The sequence below is a fragment of the Choloepus didactylus genome, chromosome 14 (assembly GCF_015220235.1).
Source record: "Choloepus didactylus isolate mChoDid1 chromosome 14, mChoDid1.pri, whole genome shotgun sequence".
Classification (NCBI taxonomy): domain Eukaryota; kingdom Metazoa; phylum Chordata; class Mammalia; order Pilosa; family Megalonychidae; genus Choloepus; species Choloepus didactylus.
Genome location: NC_051320.1, coordinates 56,716,505 through 56,735,473, shown reverse-complemented (window position 1 = coordinate 56,735,473; position 18,969 = coordinate 56,716,505).

Here is an 18,969-nt window from a genome sequence, read left to right as displayed (position 1 = left end):
CTTATTAAATAGGGGGTTCCTAATTTCACATAGCATATATTCTGTCCAAGATAAACAATGTCTCATACCATCTTCACTTAGTTATACAATCATCACTCTCAATTTTAAATATCGTAATCCCAAACACCCCAAAGCTCTTATCACCCTCTAATTATTTATCTCTAGCATTAGTGTAGTACTAGTAAGGTATTCCTATTAAATATAGTCCATAGTATGCAATATTTAGTTTTTCCTGTATACCACTCTGTTGTCAACTCTTTGGCAAAGTTGTTTTATAGACTCTTTTTGATAATTTCATATTAGAAGTTTTTGTAGGTCTCTTTCTTCTGGTTCTCATTCTTCATGGCTTGTTTCCTTGTATGCTTGGTTATTTTTAACTGTGTGCTGCTCATTATCCTAGAAAATCTATTTGGGGAGATTCTTTGAAGGCGAGGATGAGGTTAATTTCCTCCAGAGAGATTTTCATTTACCTTTGCCAGGCACCCAGGGGCACTTTAAACTCAATTCACAATTTGAGAAGTTTTTATGGTTTTATAATTTCTTTTGTAGTTTTTATTGTTTGTTTTGTTTTGGCTTTTGTTTTTGACCCCCAAAGTGATGTGGATTTGGCTGAAAACCTGTGGAAGTACCAAATTGCACTTATAACTTCTCAGGGCTGTTCCCTACCATTATCATCTGCCCTGTTCTGCTCATGATAAGGACAGTTTTTCCTGTAGTCCTCTAGACCTGGGAATGAAGGCACATTTACTTTTGTTTCATCCTTGCCCTGATGGTTTGATCCAGATTAGTAAGGGGAGGAGCAGGCCCTGGGCTTTTGTTCTGTTTGCCTTGTCCTGAGATGCCCTCAGGACCAAAGTTCACATTTGCCGGTATTGGCCAATGCCCTTAGCACAAAAACAGCTTCAGGGCTCCGCTTAACTTTTAGAGACTTTGTTTTCTTTTTCTTTTTCTTTTTTCTTTTTTTTTTTTTTTTTTTTTTAATTTAGTTCCTAATTCTCTTGCCAGTCTTTGATACTTTTGAGAAGTTAAAAATTTTTTTTAAAGAATTTTTAGTTGTTTTCAGTGGACGGTTGGTCTGAATACCCTATCTTGTTTTATTCCTGGTAAATGGAAGTCCTTTCCTGATCTCCCTAGGCTTTGTTAAACTGCATATTTAGAAGCTACAAAACTAACATATTCTGCTTTAAGCAGTTTAACCTATGGAGAAGTAAGTATTTGTTTTTTAAAAGTCTTCTGTACTTCAGGAAAGGAATCATTGCAAGTTTCCCTTAAATAGACTATAAAAATTGAATTACATAAAAATATTCAGGAACATACTTGAACTTTTCTAAGAAATGTTTAAAAAAAAAAAACAAAAACACAATCTCCTAACCACTACTAAAATATTTTAAAATTGCAATACTTTATCCAGAAATTATTTTTCCAGCAAAATCAACTATCCAAGAATCCAAGAGTTAGTATAAAATGATTCTGTATAGTGCAGTTGGATGGCACAAGAGTCACAATCTTATTTAATATGTACTTTATGTATCAGAAAGCCTCGAAGGCCTCATTCAGAGCTTCTTTACTCCTACTTTATTCACAATTCAGAGAAACTTGGTTATCTGGCTTCCTACCCATAACCCATTAGAAACAATAACTTGAAAGATGGCATGGCTGTCCAGAGTTCCCAAGACTTCATTAAGAGTCTATTAACTCTTGTTTGTTTTATACACAATTAAAAAAAAAAAGAAAAGAAAAATTGGTTATCTGGTTTTCAGGCACATAACCCATTAGAAACACTAACTTGGATGTGCATTTTGAATGGTGGCTTATTGAAAGCAGCCAGGAATGGCATCTGACAGCATCACAAGAGGAGAGTAAACAGACTATAAAAATCTGACCAAGAAGCTCAAGAAAAGGCACAATGGAGACATTTATTCCTACATCCTGCAACAGCTTGTGGGAGGCTCCCTACATGGCTCCACGGTGTGTGGAACCAACATGCATGTTTTTGGTGCTGATCCTGAGGAAGCGTCAAGCCAGTCAGACTATTTCTGAAAGCAGAGAAGAATGCAATGCCTTTAATACATTTTCTATATTTATAAGGAACTAAAATTTAACGTTGCTTTTATGATGAAATTTTTCCTCATTTGGAGAAACTCAACCACTAGCAGGGTCCAGTAAATAAGCATTTCTATATTTTAGTCTCATAAATCAATTTCTCTTTGAGACTGATCCCAGAAAATTCAGGGCGTGTAAATGCCCTAAATGCGCCTCTGAGTCCTTTTACCCCAATCTGGGAATTAAAAGAAGGGGCATTTTTCTCAATATGACTTGAGTTCTAAAATATGGACTTAAGAGAAAATGACAGTGGTCACATTTGAGAGGGTCCAGCTTTACTTCAAAGCAGCCCCACTTCAAGCAGGTTATGTAAATACCCTAAAGAGAATTTTATCAGCTCAAAATGGAAACAACAGGATTATTGAGTGATAATAAACAGGGTTCAAAAGCTGTGGAGGGGTGGGAGCAAAGAAAATGCTTCCCAGGCTGCTCTGTTTTTATTTCTCTCTTTAAGCACAAATACCATCCTTGTCTCCTGATGCATGCTAGAAGCCAGGATTCACAATTTCCACATTGATTTTGGATCCAGCTGAAATGTGGGCTCTGTCTCAGGTATGAGCATCATACTTGAAAGATTTCAGCTGATCACATGAGATGTGGTGCTGGCTTTTAGTATCATTCTGGGGTCTCAAAAGCTGGAAAACCTGCTTATTGCTGGGTACTGGTTTGTCCAGCCATGTAGTTCCAATGTAATTCCCTGTATTTTCACCTTAGTGTGTTAAAACCAAGTTTTTATATTAGTAAGTTTTCCTCTTTTTGATTCCACAAATGGAGTTAACAAGTGAGCTGTAGGAGTAAAGGAGTTCTGTTTTGTCAGAATCGGCAAATGTGTTTCTTTTTGCAAGCCAATTCTGGTTGATTCGGCAGAAAGCCACATTTTAAAGGATCTTAATGTTGTTTCCAGGCACAATAGGAAAGAGCACTAAGACCCATTAGCAAGTCGGTGCTGAATACAGGAGAGGAGTTCAACACATATCAAATATTTGTTATCCTTGGTTTAGCTCCACAAACAGGGATTGAGTACCTATTATGTGCCAGGTGGTGTGTAAAGTGCAGGAGTTTTTGTATTTTGTTTGTTTTGAATTGTTTTTGTTTTAAATAAGACGTTCCTGCCTTTGGGTAGTTGAAATAAATAGGTGGCATATAAACAAGCAATTACAATCCAGTGCGGAGTGTGCAGCAATGGAAGTGCATTTGAAGTCCAGCGTTGGCAGAGAGAAACGAGTCGGGTGGGGCATTAAGGAAGGGGTGGAAGGCACTCCGCGATTCCAGAAGGCTGGACGGCCCCAGCTGCGGTCTTCACTCCACCCCCTTCCCACCTCCACCGCTTCCTAATGGCAGCGCTCTGTAGTGCCAGTTTCCCGGCCGATTTCCTGTAGGCATCCCCTTCTGTAGCCCGTGCAGCGCTTCTCTCTGCCATCGATGGCCTTCATCTCATTCGGAACGAGCCCTAGCTGAATCCCTCGAGGGCAGGGTACTGCCCCGTGGGCATCCGAAGGCGCCGGCTGGAGCGCGCCTGACGCGCTCGGAGGCCTGGGATTTTGCGCATGCTCAGAATGACAGGAACGGCTCATCACCAAGAGCAACTATTTTCAAAAAGCACAAACTCTGTAAGTACTGTCAGGAAGGACAAAATCCAGGATAATCTGAGGTTTGTGGAAAATGCTAAACAAAAAGGCTTTTAACAAGCTATATTTGGATCAGAAAAACAAAGTTAGACTGTGTTCCATTGCTTGGGAGACATACGTAATGTTAACAGATTATAAGGAAAAATCATACTTACTGAATTATTATTTCTCAACATTTTTCTCTCTGTATGGTGATTCTCAGAGGGTGGTGCGTGAAAATCACCTAGAGTGTTTGCTAAAATGTGTTATTTCCAGGCCCTATCGCAGATCTATTAAACCCAAATCTCTGGAAGCAGGCTGGGAATCTGCATTTTTAACAGGCTCTGACTGTCCCCACCCCACCCCCAGAGATTCTGGTAAACTCTCCATTTAAAACCACTACTCTTGCGGACAGAACAACAATGGCCTGAAGGAAACTGAAGCCTAAGATAAATGAGGAAGTTGGAAGAAAGCACCAGCTGCCTCAAAAGGATTTAGTTCTTTAAATCCTATGAAATACTTCCAGGATAATAAAATAACTTGCAGGTGTGATCATGTAAACATTAACCTCAATCTTTAAGAAATCATGGAGAATGGAAGGAGTGCTGGCAGCCTGGGTACAGGCAAATATTGATTGCCACTAAGTGGCAAAAAGGGTTTCAAGAAAATATGGACCTGTCAGTTTTATATGGATTCCTAGAGAAACTCTGGAAAGGGTTAACAGTGTTTGTGAGCACTTAAAAATGGAGTGTTGATCATTAAGAGCCAGCCTGGAATTCCTATAAATAAATCTATATGTCTTTTATTTTAAGCAGTATCAACCGCTTGTGAGAGTAGGCAGGCTATAAATTATAAATAAAAACTACACTTACTAAACTAACCTCATTTCTTTTTTTGATATGGTTGCTAGAACAGTAGAATGATGAAGTTAACTTAAGCTGTTTTTTTCTAGGCATTTGATGAAGTGTTTCATGATTTGCATTGGGCAAGATGAAGAAGTCTGAGAAAGTTGATAGGAATATTTACTATTATTAATAAGTAATACTATTAATGAATTAATATTTATCGAGAGCCTCTTCTATGTTAGGAAGGAACTGGACTAAGTGTTTTGTGTGTGCTAATTCATTTAACCCTCACCCAATCCCTATAAAATAAAAAACTATTATCCCCATTTTACAGACAAGGAAACCAAACAGATTCAACAGGTAACTTGCCCAGGGCCATATAGCTAGGACATGGTGGAGCCAGGATTTAAACTGGGCTCTGCCGTGAGATCAAAGCCTGAGCACCTAACCACACTGGATTTCAGATGGATGGAATTGCAGCTGGCTAAAATCTCATGTACAGAAAGCATTGATCTGTGGATTCATGCCAGCCTGGGGGAAATCATTATGGTCTACAAAATTGGCCCAGGGCTGCTCAACATTTTTATTAGTGACTTGGATAAAGATATAGAAGTCAGGCTCATCAAATTTACAGATGGCAGAAAGCTAGGCAGGAAGGAGAGCTAATATGGCAAATGAGAGAATCATGATTCAAAATGATCTTGACAGATGGGCATAAAAGGACAGAGCCAACAAGCTGAAATTTAATAAGGACCATGGTAAAATCCTATACTCTGGTTTCAATAGTAAGAATAATTAGGGATGCCCATCTTAAGAGCATAATAACAAAAATAGAAATCTAGATCAATTGATACAGTCAGTCTCCTATAGATTGAGTTCAATGTGATATAGATGAAAAAAAAAAGACAATGTAATTCTATGTTAAATTGAAGCCCTGACCCATAGTCCTCCAAAGCTGGAGCTACCGTATTTCATCAAATCTAAGATGACCATTGATTGTAAGAAGTGAAGTGTTTTATAGCTACAAAGAATGAAGAAAAAAATGCCATCAATTAAACTCGGAATGAATGCTTTCGTAACACTTAGCATTTTAATTTTATAATGGTTGAGAGAACTTTTTAAAAACTTAGTAGACATAGACTTATTCATTGCATTTCAATTTTGCTTAAATACGAATGGAAAATGTAAGAGAAATAAATTGGTTAAAGTATCCTCCAAACTTCTCACTCAGAGTTCAATCACCTAAAACACATTTCTCTTCATAGAGCTCTATACATGTCCTGTTTTCCCAAACAAAACTGTCCTCTGTGCAATCAGGAGTGTTAGTTACGCAACATTTCTTGAAAGAGTTTTCTCAAGGATCTTCTTCCAGCTCCACCACATCCCAGCCTCCGGTTCTTAATGCTGCTCCTCCCTTGATCTTTCCAGGAGGTGTCAACAGAGGGTTTCAGAAAATAACCAGGATTGTATTACCCCTGAAATGATCCTTAAATTGTTTGAGTGAAAAGTTGATGGATTGTAGTTGTTCATTCATGCTACTGGAAATATAGAGTGAACTGACATATGTGTAGACAATGATAGTTACATCATGTCTGTAGCCTGCCCAATAGCAATTGTAAGACATTATTGATTGTATGATGCATCCTAATTTCAGATATTATATGTGATAAGATGTTTTTATAGGAATCAATACAATTCAGCATTTATGTTCTATTTGCAGATTGAGCCCCATGCAAACTCTGGAATCTCTCCTGTCCCATGGCAAGGGAAGTTTAAGGGTCTCTTACATTTGTGGATTTAATATTCACAGCTCTGTCTACTCTGGTGTTGCTTAACATAAGCAGCCATCATTTTGCTAAGAGTTGGAATCCTCAGCTTCCAGGCAGGGGCATGAGTCAGTCACCCAGCTAAAGGGTGACTGGCTTACTGACACAGAGTAGCCCTTCCTCAGTACATCTTCCTGGTTCTCTACAACCTTGTGGAGTGGGTAGTAGTCATCACATACCTAACAATGTTTCCTGTAATGTGCAGTTATGAAATTGTAGATTTCCAAACAACATAGGATGTCTGTCTTACAAACATAATAGCTAAGAGCATAACAGTTGGATGAAGGAAGACTTGGTTTCTGTCCCTGACACTTACTAGATGTATGATCTTGGATGAGTTAGCCTTGCTAAGTTCCAGTGTCCTCACCTGTACAACAGAGATTGCCATAATTATTACTGTTGAATAATAATGTATGTAAAGTACTGAATACCATGCCTGGCACATGTGGCAAATGAACAGTTCTTGGCACACTAAAATGAATTTCAGATGCATCAAGGAACTAAATGTAAAAAGTGAAATCATAAAGATAGTTGAAGGCAATGTGGGAGATTATTTTTGTAATATCAGAATGGATAAGGCTTTTCTAAATATGATATATGTGAAGGAGGAGGAGGAGAAGAAGAAGAAAAGAAGCCCCAAATGGAAATATTGGTACATTTGACTACTTAAAAAAAGGAAACTTTTCTACAAAGAAAAAAATGACACTAATGAAGTTAACAGAAAAATGACAAACTGGAAAAAACTATTTGTACCATATACAAAGGGTTAATTTCCATAATATATTGTAAAAACGTCTAGAATCAATACACAAAGGATCAATAAATTAATTGAAAATTTTGCAGACAATGTTGAAAAGAAACATAATTTATTCTTAAACTTATGAAAAGATGCTTAATCTCACTCAGAAGAAGTTAGAAGGATTAGCTAAGAAACTTGGAGAAGAGACCTGCCTGGCTTGCATTCACTAAGCTGACCACTTTTTTCCCCAAGCAGATTCACATCAGAAGGTGTTTGCTTTTCAAAATTTCTGCAGTGACTGTATTTGCCAAGATAGAAGCTATCCTAGACTAAAAGGCACATCCATACGTAAGGAGGAAAAACATTTATCATCTAGAAACTCACTTTCCCCAAAATACAAATATGTTTCATATATTTATTCCAGTGGCTTTTTAAACTTGGCTGAATATTGGAATCACACATAAGTTTTTTAAAAAATTAATTCCTTGATCTGGAAAAGAAAAAAAGCAGTCAAGTAGTCAAGTGTCTTAGTTTGCCAGGGCTGCTTAACAAATACCACTCACTGGTTGGCTCAAACAACAGGAATTTATGGTCTCGTAGTTTGGGAGGTTAGAAGTCCAAAATCAAGGTGTCAGCTGGATCAGGCTTTCTTTGAAGTCTGTAGGGTTCTGGTGGTAGCTTTTCGGCAATCCATAACCCAGTCTCTGCCTCTGTCACATGGCCTTCTGTGTCCCTCTGTCTCCAAATTTCCTCTGCTTATACAGACTCCAGTCAGATTAGGTTAAAGCCCACCCAGATCCTATTTGGCTTTCATCTTAATAGGATCCTTGAAGGTCCCATTTACAAATGAGCCCACACCCATAGGACTGGGGCTTAGGACTTGAACATGTCTAGCAGGGGACATGTTTCAATCCCCAATGTCAAGTCAAAACTACAATAAGCTATTTGGCTTCTGACGCCCTTCCACTGACATTGTGCATCACCTGCCTGCCAGGAGCTTTACCTACGGACAAGTTCGGGATCTTCCTCACACTGCCTGTCTTTAACCTGAACTCCCTCTCCTCTCTCCTATACTTCTAGGAGCCCCCACTCAATTTAAGCCCATTGAGGAAGGAAAAGCTTTCCCCTTCCCTAGACCGAGGTTTTGAGTCTAGTTTCCAGGTTCTGAAGAATCTAGTCTTGTTCCCCTAAATGAGGTGTGAGTTCTGATTAGGATAGAGCTTAGAAATGTATTTTATTTTGTTTTTATGGAAGTATTGGGTCCGTATCAAGGGAGCAGTAATCTGGGATATTCTGCACTAATCAACATCCTCTAGAGTAAAATGTTCTGTTCTTGAGATAAAGAGCAGTACATCCAAAGGAGGGCAGCCTGCAGGGTGATAGGTATTGAAGCCAGGATGTTGGGGTTATGGGGAAACTACCAGAAGGAAACATAAAAGATGTCCTCAGGCTAAGGGCTGCCTAGGAGAGTGGGTTAGACTTGCTGTGTATAGCTGCTGAAGGCAGACCTCAAGAAGATGAATGGAAGTCACTGGGAGGAGGATCTGACAAACTTCAGGACAGTGAGGTTATTAAAAATGGAATGAGTGTCTTTTAAGGGAATGACCTCTCTGTAGCTGGACATATTGAAGCAACAAGCATGATACCTTCTCTAAAGAAAAGCCACTGAAATCCAGGGTTTCTCTGTCACTTGGGAAGGCACATGGCCGTCATCTGCTGATCCTTCTTTCCCAGGTTCTGTAGCTTTCAGCTTCTGGCTTCAGTGGCTCTCTCATTTCCTCTGAGGGCTTTTTCTTTCTAAACTCTCTCCAAACTTCCCTGGGTGTTTCTCTCTGAGCTCTCTGGGCTTTTTCTGTGTTCTTTATCCTCTTATAAAGGACTCCAGTAAAGGATTAAGACCCACCTTGAATTGGGTGGGTCACATCTCAATTGAAACAACCTAATCAAAAGGTCCCACCCACAATAGGTGTGCACCCACATGAATGGATTAAAAGAACATGACATTTTCTGAGGTACAAAACAGCTTTAAACTGACACAGCAGGCATTCATTGCTGAAGAACTGAGTGATCAGGGATGACTGTAGAAGGAGACCCTGCCTGGGGTGGCAGTGGGTCTGATTATCTCTGAATGCTTTCCAGCTCCAAAATCCTAGAATTTTTTAAACTCTAAGACTGGTGCCCTGAGGTTCCTCACATTTGGAGCTAACACCCAGCTCGAAAAGTTGTGAACAAGAGGACCATCAAGGCAGTGTTGCAAATTTCTAAATGAGTCAAGAATTCATGTGGTGAGTTCAGCAGAAACTCATGTAGGTTGGGGTGTGGGGTGGGGGTGTTGATGGGGAAGGATTCGAGGCAGCAAGCTACAGAAGTGAGGGCTTAGGTTTGAGGTGAGAATCTCAACCACTTTGACTTGATGCCTTCGAGCAAGTTACTTAATGTCTCTGAGGCTCAATTTCAGCATTTATAAAAACCTTGCAGCATTTTTGTGAAAATTAAATATGAACCATCAGGTTCAGGACCAGTCACAGAAGTTTGTTGTTCAAAAAGTGCTTATTCCCATTATGGTAATTGCTGTTATGGTAATTTAAGTTAAGTTTTGATTGGGTTGGATCTTATAAATAGAGATGTGTAAAAAAGACCAACAAAGTAGAGGGCAGGGCATTTACAAAGGCTCAGATGCTGGAAAACAAAAGTTATATTGGTGAGGAAGCCCAGCACAAAGTTTAAGAGTAGGGAGCTGTATTAGTTAGGGTTCTCTAGGGAAACAGCACCAATAAGAGAGATCTATAAATATAAGATTTTATAAAAGTGTCTCACCCAACTGTGGGGATGCACAAATCCAACTTCTGTAGTGCAGGCAGCAAACTGGCAACTCTGATGAATGTGTTCGATGAACTCCTCAGGCAGTGAACTGGCAACTCCAATGAACTCCTCAGGAAACACTTTGCTGGTCAGCCAAAGAAGAAGTGAAGGTCTTCTATCTGTCTCACTTAAAAGTCTTCAACTGATGGGATTAAATCCAGCTGATTGCATTCTCTCATTGTAGAAGACACGCCCTTCGTTGATGTTATCAGTCACAGCTGCAGCCAATTGACTGATAATTTAATAAACCATCCTTCTGGTTTATTAGCCAGCCACAAATGTCCTTGCAGTAATGGTTAGGCCAGTGCTTGCTTGACCAGACTCCTGGACCCCATCACCTGGCCAAGTTGACGCATGAACCTAACCATCACAGGAGTCTAAACCCAAACTGCCTGGATTCAAATCTTGGGATTCACACTTACTAAATGGGTAACCTTGGGCAAGTTACCCTCTGTGAGCTGTAGTAGCCTCATCTGTAAAAGGGTGCTAAATATAGTACCTGTGTTATAGGATTGTTGAGAGCATTAAATGAATTACTTTATGTTAAGCACTTAGAAGTGTTCCGTAATTGTTAGCTCTTAGGATTATTATGTATTCTGAAGAGAGTTTACCACACATCAGTTTGGTTGAAGAGGAGGAAGGAGCCTTGGGGAGGCAGGTTAAAACCAGACATATAGTGGAATAGAAGACAAGCTTGTCTATTTTGTAATATTTTTTATGGAGTTTGTCCTGGAAGCTGAAAAACTCAGGCTAGTAAGCATCTCTTTATTTAAAGTTCTACAAAGCAATTTGAAATAATTCATTGTTCTTACCTAATTTCCAAGTGGTCTTTTTCTTAGCAAGCTTAATATAACTGGGGAAAATGTCTGGGTAAAGTAAAACATTCTTTGGATCATGTTCCAAGCTTTCTTAACACTGCACCTAAAATAACAGGTTATCTTGTCTCACCCATTTGCCAAAATAGCCATTTCTAAGTTAAGGAAATTTTGAGGTAGGCTGTTCTAGTTTGCTAATGCTGCCAGAATGCAAAACACAAGAGATGGATTGGCTTTTATGAAAGGGGTTTATTTGGTTACACAGTTACAGTCTTAAGGCCATAAGGTGTCCAAGGTAACACATCAGCAATCGGGTACCTTCACTGGAGGATAGCCAATGGTGTCTGGAAAACCTCTGTTAGCTGGGAAGGCACATGGCCGGCGTCTGCTCCAAAGTTCTGGTTTCAAAATGACTTTCTCCCAGGACGTTCCTCTGTAGGCTGCAGTTCCTCAAAAATGTCACTTTTAGTTCCACTTGGGTTATTTGTCCTCTCTTAGCTTCTCTGGAGCAAGAGTCTGCTTTCAATGGCTGTCTTCAAACTGTTTCTCATTTGCAGCTCTTGTGCTTTCTTCAAAGTGTCCCTCTTGGCTGTAGCTCCTCTTCAAAATGTTACTCACAGCTCCACTGAGTTCCTTCTGTTTGTCAGCCCATTTATATGGCTCCACTGATCAAGGCCCACCCTGAATGGGTGGGGCCACACCTCTGTGGAAATGTCTATGAGTCATCACCTACAGTTGGGTGGGGCGCATCTCCATGCAAACAACCTAATCCAAACCTTCCAACTTAATCCCCACTAATATGTCTGCCCCACAAGATTGCATCAAAGAACATGGCTTTTTCTGGGGGACACAATACATGCAAACTGGTACATAGGCTTACGGCATTCTAGTTGTATTTCATTTCAGATTGTAAACTCAATGGCAGGGACATTGTATCAATAATTATGTTTCTATACAACAACCACTGCAATATACTTTTGGTGCTTAATAAATGTTCATAATTATTAAAAACAAGAACAACAACAACAACAACAGACATAAAGGGCTTGAAAATGTGAGCCCTGCCTGACATGGGCTTTTCATGTGTGTAAACCAGGCCTGCGTGCAAGGCCTACTTCATCTTCCTCATCTCCCTCCTGCATAAACCTCTCCCAACTACCCCTTCCCCTGAATTCCTGGGGCACCAAGGATGGGTGCTTTACATATATATTGCCTTGCATTATTATTTATGGTTTTAGATTCTATTTCCCCTACTCAATTGTAAACCATAGAGGAATGATAAATAATACCCATCGTAGACCACCTTTTATCCAATACCTTTCTCCTATACTCTGCCCAAAGGGTGAGGATGATATAGGTGGGGGTAGGTGGTTAAGAATAGTCTTGGAGTCAGGCAGTCTCAGATTTTAATCTCAGCCCTGCTATTTCCTAGATATGTGGCCTGAGTGAATTTGCTTAGCATTGGTAGACTTTACTTTCATCATCTATACAATAGGGATGATGGTATTATCTACCCTAGAGGGCTGTTGTGAGGATTGAGACAATGCATGAAAAGTATTTAGCACAGAGACTGTGGACACAGTACATTCAGTATGTAGTAGTTTGGGTTATGTTCAAGGCAAAAGAGAACACTGCCAAGAAGTGATACTATTAGGAGCACAGTCTGCGGTTTATAGTAGATTGGAGTAGGGAGAGCAAGGGGCAGCCACTGCAATCGTCCAGCACTATTAGCCTATACTATTTGGCCCCTGGCCACTGCCGGGGCAGTACTGGTCAGTCAATCCCATGAAGATGATAGCCTTAGTTTTTAATATCAAACTGATAAGTACCTACTATGGATTATATCAATATAATTTTTCTGGCTGTGGTATTGTACTATAGTTATGCAAGATGTTAACATTGGGGGAAATTGGGTGAAAGATATGTTTGGGACATTCTGTATTATATCTTACAACCACATGTAAATCTACAGTTATCTCAAAATAAAATGTTAAAAAAGAAGTACCTCAATTAACTCTTACTTTTCACAACCCCCTTTTTTATGGCCTTCTTTCTCCCTAATTCCCTTTCCACAGGTCTTTAATATCCTTGGAATCCTGCACACATCATTGAAATTAAATTTTATCCATGCTCCGCTAAAAACCCAGTGAGAAAATAACAATACTAGATAATAATTGAGCATTTACTGTGTACCAGAATGGTTCTAAATACTTGATATTTATTATCTCTTTTAATCTTTGCAATAACTCTAAGGTTTTTGTAATCTCCATTTTATTAGTGAGAAAACTGCAGCTCTGAGAAATTAAATAATTTGTCAAAGGTTACACGGCAAAGCTAAGACTCCAAATTTGCCTGGCTTCAAAGGCTCCTTGGCCAGTATTCTTTGTAGATTTCATAAAATCTGAGAGTTCAAGAACTTGAAAACAATATCTAAAAATGTATCTTTAGATAACTATTGGATTTTCCTTTATCTGGGCTCCGTGGATTCTGTAGCAAGGCCCCCAAGAAGTCATACAGCATGAGGGAATGGCAAATTCAATCCCTCACATCCTTCAAGCCTTTGCCCAAATGTCTTTGCCAGAAACCTTTTCTACTAGGATGTCTCTGACCTCCATATTATATTTTTGGAAATTGCTTTATGGTGGTTTGGAGCTTTGTACCCCAGAAAAACATGTTCTAAAACTTCATCCATTCCTGTGGGTTGAACCCTTTGTAAGTAGGACCTTTTGAAAAGGTTACTTCAGTTAAGGTGTGACCTAACTCAGTCAGGATGGGTGTGCCGGTTTGAATGTATTATGTCCCCCAAAATGCCATTGTCTTTGATGTAATCTTTTGTGGGCAGACATATTAATGTTGATTAGATTTTGGAATCCTTTGGGTGTTTCCATGGAGATGTGATTCAGTCAACTGTGGATAAGACCTTTGGTTATAATTTCCATGGAGGTGTTGCCCCACCCATTCAGGGTGGGTCTGAATTAAATTACTGGAGCACTGTATAAGCTCAGACAGAAGGAGCGAGCTTGCTATCCAAGAGGGACACTTTGAAGAATGCACAGAAGCTGAGAGAGTAGCTGCAGATGAGAGACAGTTTAAGATGGCTGTTGAAAGCAGACTCTTGCTCCGGAGAAGCTGAGAGAGGACAAACACTCCAAGAGCAACTAAGAGTGACATTTTTGAGGAACTGCAGCCTACAGAGGAACAACCTGGGAGAAAGCCATTTTGAAGCCAGAACTTTGGAGCAGACACCAGCCATGTGCCTTCCCAGCTAACAGAGGTTTTCTGGACACCATTGGCCATCTTCCAGTGAAGGTACCCCATTGTTGATACATTACCTTGGACACTTTATGGCCTTAAGACTGTAACCGTGTAACCAAATAAACCCCGTTTATAAAAGCCGATCCATTTCTGGTGTTTTGCATTCTGGCAGCATTAGCAAACTAGAACAATGGGTCTTAATCCTGTAACCGGAGTCCTTTATAAGCAGTAGGAAATGCAAACAGCTTTAGCGAAAGCCAAGGGACGCAAGAGCTGAAGGCCAGTGGAACTTGGAAGAGAAGGGAAAGGCCAGGAGAGGCTGCCGCTTCCATTGCCATGTGACAGAAGAGCCAAGGACCAAGGATCACTGGCAGCCTGCCCCAGAACCCCAGTCTTTGGGAAAAAAAAAGTGTCTCCTTGATGACAACTTGATTTGGACTTTTCCTAGTCTCAAAACTGTGAGCCAATAAATTGCCATTGTTTAAGCCAACCCATTACATGTTATTTGCTTGAGCAGCCAAAAAGAATTAAAACACCCCTACATATACACCCTCACTTCTCACTTGGGTGACCAACAGTCCTGTTTTCTAGGAACTGAAGAGTTTCCCAGAATGAGGACTTTGCAGTTTTTAAATCAGGACAGTCCTGGGCAAAACCAGAGGAGTTGGTTACACCAACCCCTTGCTCTCTTATCTCCCTTGCCTGCAAGCCAAGAAGATATCTAGAGGCAAAACATTCCAAGCAGAAGCAATAGCAGGTACAGGGCCTTGAGGAAGAACATGCTTGACAAGTTGAAGGAAGAGCAAGGAGGCAAGTATGGCTGGAGTGGGGTAAATGAGTGAGAGTGTGGTAGGAAATAGAGAATTGGGGAGAGTACAGATCACTAGTACCTTATAGTCTTGGTAATGGCTTTGGATGCTACTTCGAATGAGAATAGAAGCCATTGGAAGGCTTTGCATAGAGAAATGACATAATCAGACTTATGTTTTAAAAGTATCCCTGTGTTGAGAATAAATTGGGGTAGGGAAGGGTGAGGAAAGGAGGAAGGCCAGAGACAGGAAAGGGCAGAAGAAGGATGACCAGTTTAGAGGCTGTTACACAAATCCAGGTTGAAAAATGGTGACTTGGACCAAGATCATGACAGTGGATATGATAAAAGGTGATCAGAATCAGGAGAGTTTCAAAGATACAGCTGATGGGATTTCCTGATGGATTGGATGTGAGGTATAAAAGAAAGAGGAGTCAGGGTGATTTTTAAATTTTTGGCCTGAGCAACTGGTAGAATGGAGCTGCCATTTACAGAGATGGAGAAGACCCAAGGGGAAGCAGGTTTAAAGGGGACGAGTTAGGATTTCAGTTTTGGAGGTGTTAGATTTGAGATGCCTAATAGAAACCAAGTGAAATGTTGAATAGGCAGCTGTAGATACTCCAGTCTGGAGTTCAGCATAGGGGTTAGGGTTTGAGATACAAATTTGGGAGTCACCACAAGTAGGTGAGATCTATGGCCATGGGACTGGATGAGAACCCCTAGGGAGTGAGTGTTGATAGAGGAGAGAAGTCCAAGGATTGAGCCTGAGGTCTTGCCAACAATTAGCAGTAGGGAAGATGAGCAGGCTCCAGCAGAGGAGACTATATTAGTTGCCATAACAAGGTGCCACAAACTGGGTGGCTTAAAACAGCAGAAACGTATTCTCTCACAGTTCTGGAGGTGAGGGGTCCAAAGTCAAGGTGTCAGCAGGGCCATGCTCCCTCCAGAGGCTCCAGGGGAGGGTCCTTCCTTGCCTCTTGCAGCTTCTGGTGGCCTTATTCATTCCTTGTCTTGTGGCAGCACAACCACAATCACTGCCTCCATCTTCACATGGCTGTCTTCTCCCTGTGTGTGTCTGTGTCTTTGTGTCCAAAGCTCTCCTTCCCATAAGGACACAAGTCATTGGACATAGGGCCCATCCTAATCCAGCATGACCTCATCTTAACTCATCCTAATTACACCTGCAAAAGTTCTGTTTCCAGTTGAGGTCGCATTCTGAGGTTCTAGGCAGACATGAATGGGGGGCGGGGCACTATTCAACCCACAATCAATACCCAGAAAGATGGGGCAGTGGGATGGGAGGAGAACCCACGAGAGAGGGCTGTCTCCGTGGTCAAGTGAGAAAGGTTCTAAGAAGCAGGGAGTGGACCAGTATATCAAAGGAAGTTGATAAAATGAGAAAAGACCATTATTGGTTTTGGCAGCATGATGTTCACTGACTCTGATGACCTTGACAAGAGCTGTTTTTGTGGAGTTCTGGGAATGAAAACCTGATTAGATTTAATTTAAAAGGAGAACAAGCTAAGTGCAATGTAGTCTTCTAGACTGACTCAAAGAGAAAAAGGTCATTCGTGGAAAAACTGGAGAAATTGCAATAGAGCCTACAGTTTAGTTCATAGTCATGTTCTAATGTTGGTTTCTTGGTTTAAACAAATGTTCTATGTAATGTAAGAGGTTAACTGTAGGAGAAACTGGGTGAGGGGTAAATGGACTCTCTATTATCTTTGCATCGTTTCTGTAAATCTCAAATTATTCCAAAACAAAATTTTATTGCGAATGAGAGAGAGAATGGGGGGAGAGGAAAAGGAACCAGCAAATGTAGACAATTCTCAATTCTCTCAATATAGAATGATTTGTCTGTGGATGATTTTTGGACTCTTGGAATTCTACCATCAAAAATGTCAGCTTTTTGGCAAAGACTTCTTTTTCACTTCTCTAAAGTGAATACTCCTGTAGAAGACAATCCATTAATCCTTATCAGCCATTTATATCTTAACATAAATGAATTTCTCAGCTACTTTTCTGAGAGCAAGCGGGGCTAGAAGGCAGGAAGTCAAGGTTTGCTTACTTCATTATTTAGGACTGGACTATTTAATTACATACCTATTCCTGTTTAGTTCTGCTTTCATTCTTCACATTATGCAAGTGTAATGTCATATCATTCTTAGGTCCATTCATCTTTCTTTCTTTCTTTTTTCTTTTCTTTTCTTTTCTTTCTTTCTGTGGTTGCTTACAAAATTAGCAAAAATGGGGGCAGAACCATACTTTCTTCCTTGGTTACAAGTGCTTTCAAGATGTTTATGTTTTTACAACTACTTTGCTCCTGGCACTAACCCAAGGCTAATCCATTACAGAAAAGCATATCTGAAGTCTCCAGATGACAAGCCTAGCAGGAGGATGGCTGGGAGGAATTGGACTCTTACTGAAAATTACATGTTCTTGCCTTATCTCACTGTCACAGATCCTTGAACTTTTGCTTCTCTTGTTATGTAGACGGAGAGTATTGGATTCTTAAGAGTAAGAGAGAAAACCCATAACAAGGTGAGAAGATCTTATATTTAAAGAAGCTGTTAAATATATCCTTTTTTTCTGAGTTGAATAACTTATCTGAAACTTGAAAAGCCAATATTTATATAGGTCTTATGAATAAAAGTAGAAAATACATTTGAATCTAATTGTATTTTAAAGTAAAACATCACAATGTTACAAAATAACAAACCTTTGACTTTTTCAAGGGTGGAATTCTTTAAAAAAGAATTCCATCTTTCCAATTTGCTTAAAGGTTGGAATTCTTTAAGCAAAATCTTTAACCTCCAAAAACAGAGGGAAATATATACTAGCCAATTATTAACTGTGTATTTTCTACTAAACTTTAAAATATAGCTGAGTTCGTTAAGACATATGAAACCATCAACTCCATAAAATGCACATTATTGTTTTTTATTAGAAAAAAAAAATCCAACCATTGTACACCTTCCAAATTGATAACGTTGTGTTGGATCTTTTTTGATCTTTGTACGCTAGAATTGTCCTTAGCTTATGGGGCCTGCCATTGCCTTCAAGGCAAATTTATAGAAAAATGAGAACCTGTCCAAGACCTCATTAAAGAGAAGCACAAAAGCTTTTAAGTTGATTAGATGTTCTGCATAAAAACAGTGCGAGTGGAAGCATCCAAAGATCCTTGTTCCATTTGTAATTTAAAAGGCTGAGATTCTGCCTAGAAAGGAAGGGGAGTCCTTAGCTGTGGCCTAGGCAGAGTGACCAGAAGTCTCCTTAGTTTGAGTGGTTAGGAAGGGTCCCTCTGGGGAAGTACAATTAAGTTGAGACTGAGGCCAGTGGCATCAGGGACAGCTTCATGTGTACGCAACCTGTTCAGTCATACTGGGTTCGTGCTCAGAAGGGCTCTGTGCTTGTTTTAATGCTCTACTGTCACCGTCTTGAAAGTCTTAATACTTTTTGAACAGGATGTCCTGCGTTTTCATTTTGTGCTGGGCTGCACAAATTACGTAGCTGGCCCTGCCTGGTGTAGAGTGCCTTGTGGAGCATTTGTCGAATGGTTGATAAGAAGCCAGCTGTGCAAAGAACCTGCTAACGGATGCCCAGGCAGAAGGACCAGCAAGTGCCAAGCCCTTGTGGTGGAAAGTGCTTGGTGTGTGGAAGCAGGGCTGCCACAATGCCCATTTCCAAGGGCACCCTTCCCTGTGCAGCCTCCTGAACGTGTCTCCTGGAGTTATGCAGTGCACAACCTGCATGTCTGGAACGGTGGCCCTGTGTGCAAGAAACAAAAATGTCATTGTGGATAGACTGTTACAAGGCAGAGGAGAATGCTACGACATGAGATCAGAGAATCGGGGGGTGAGGGGAGGGTGGGGGCAGATCATACAGGGCCTCCAAGACCATGGCAATGAACTTGGATTTTATTCTGAGGTGAGATGGAAAGCAGATGAGTTTTAGGCAGATGAATGACATGATCTGATTTACTTTTTGTTTTTAAATTTATAGACCTTTATTCTTTACTACAAATACTCTTGAAATTTAAAAATCATGGGATGAGACAAAATAGAGGAGAACTTATCATTTTCTTTATCTTTGAACTTATCAATTTTTTT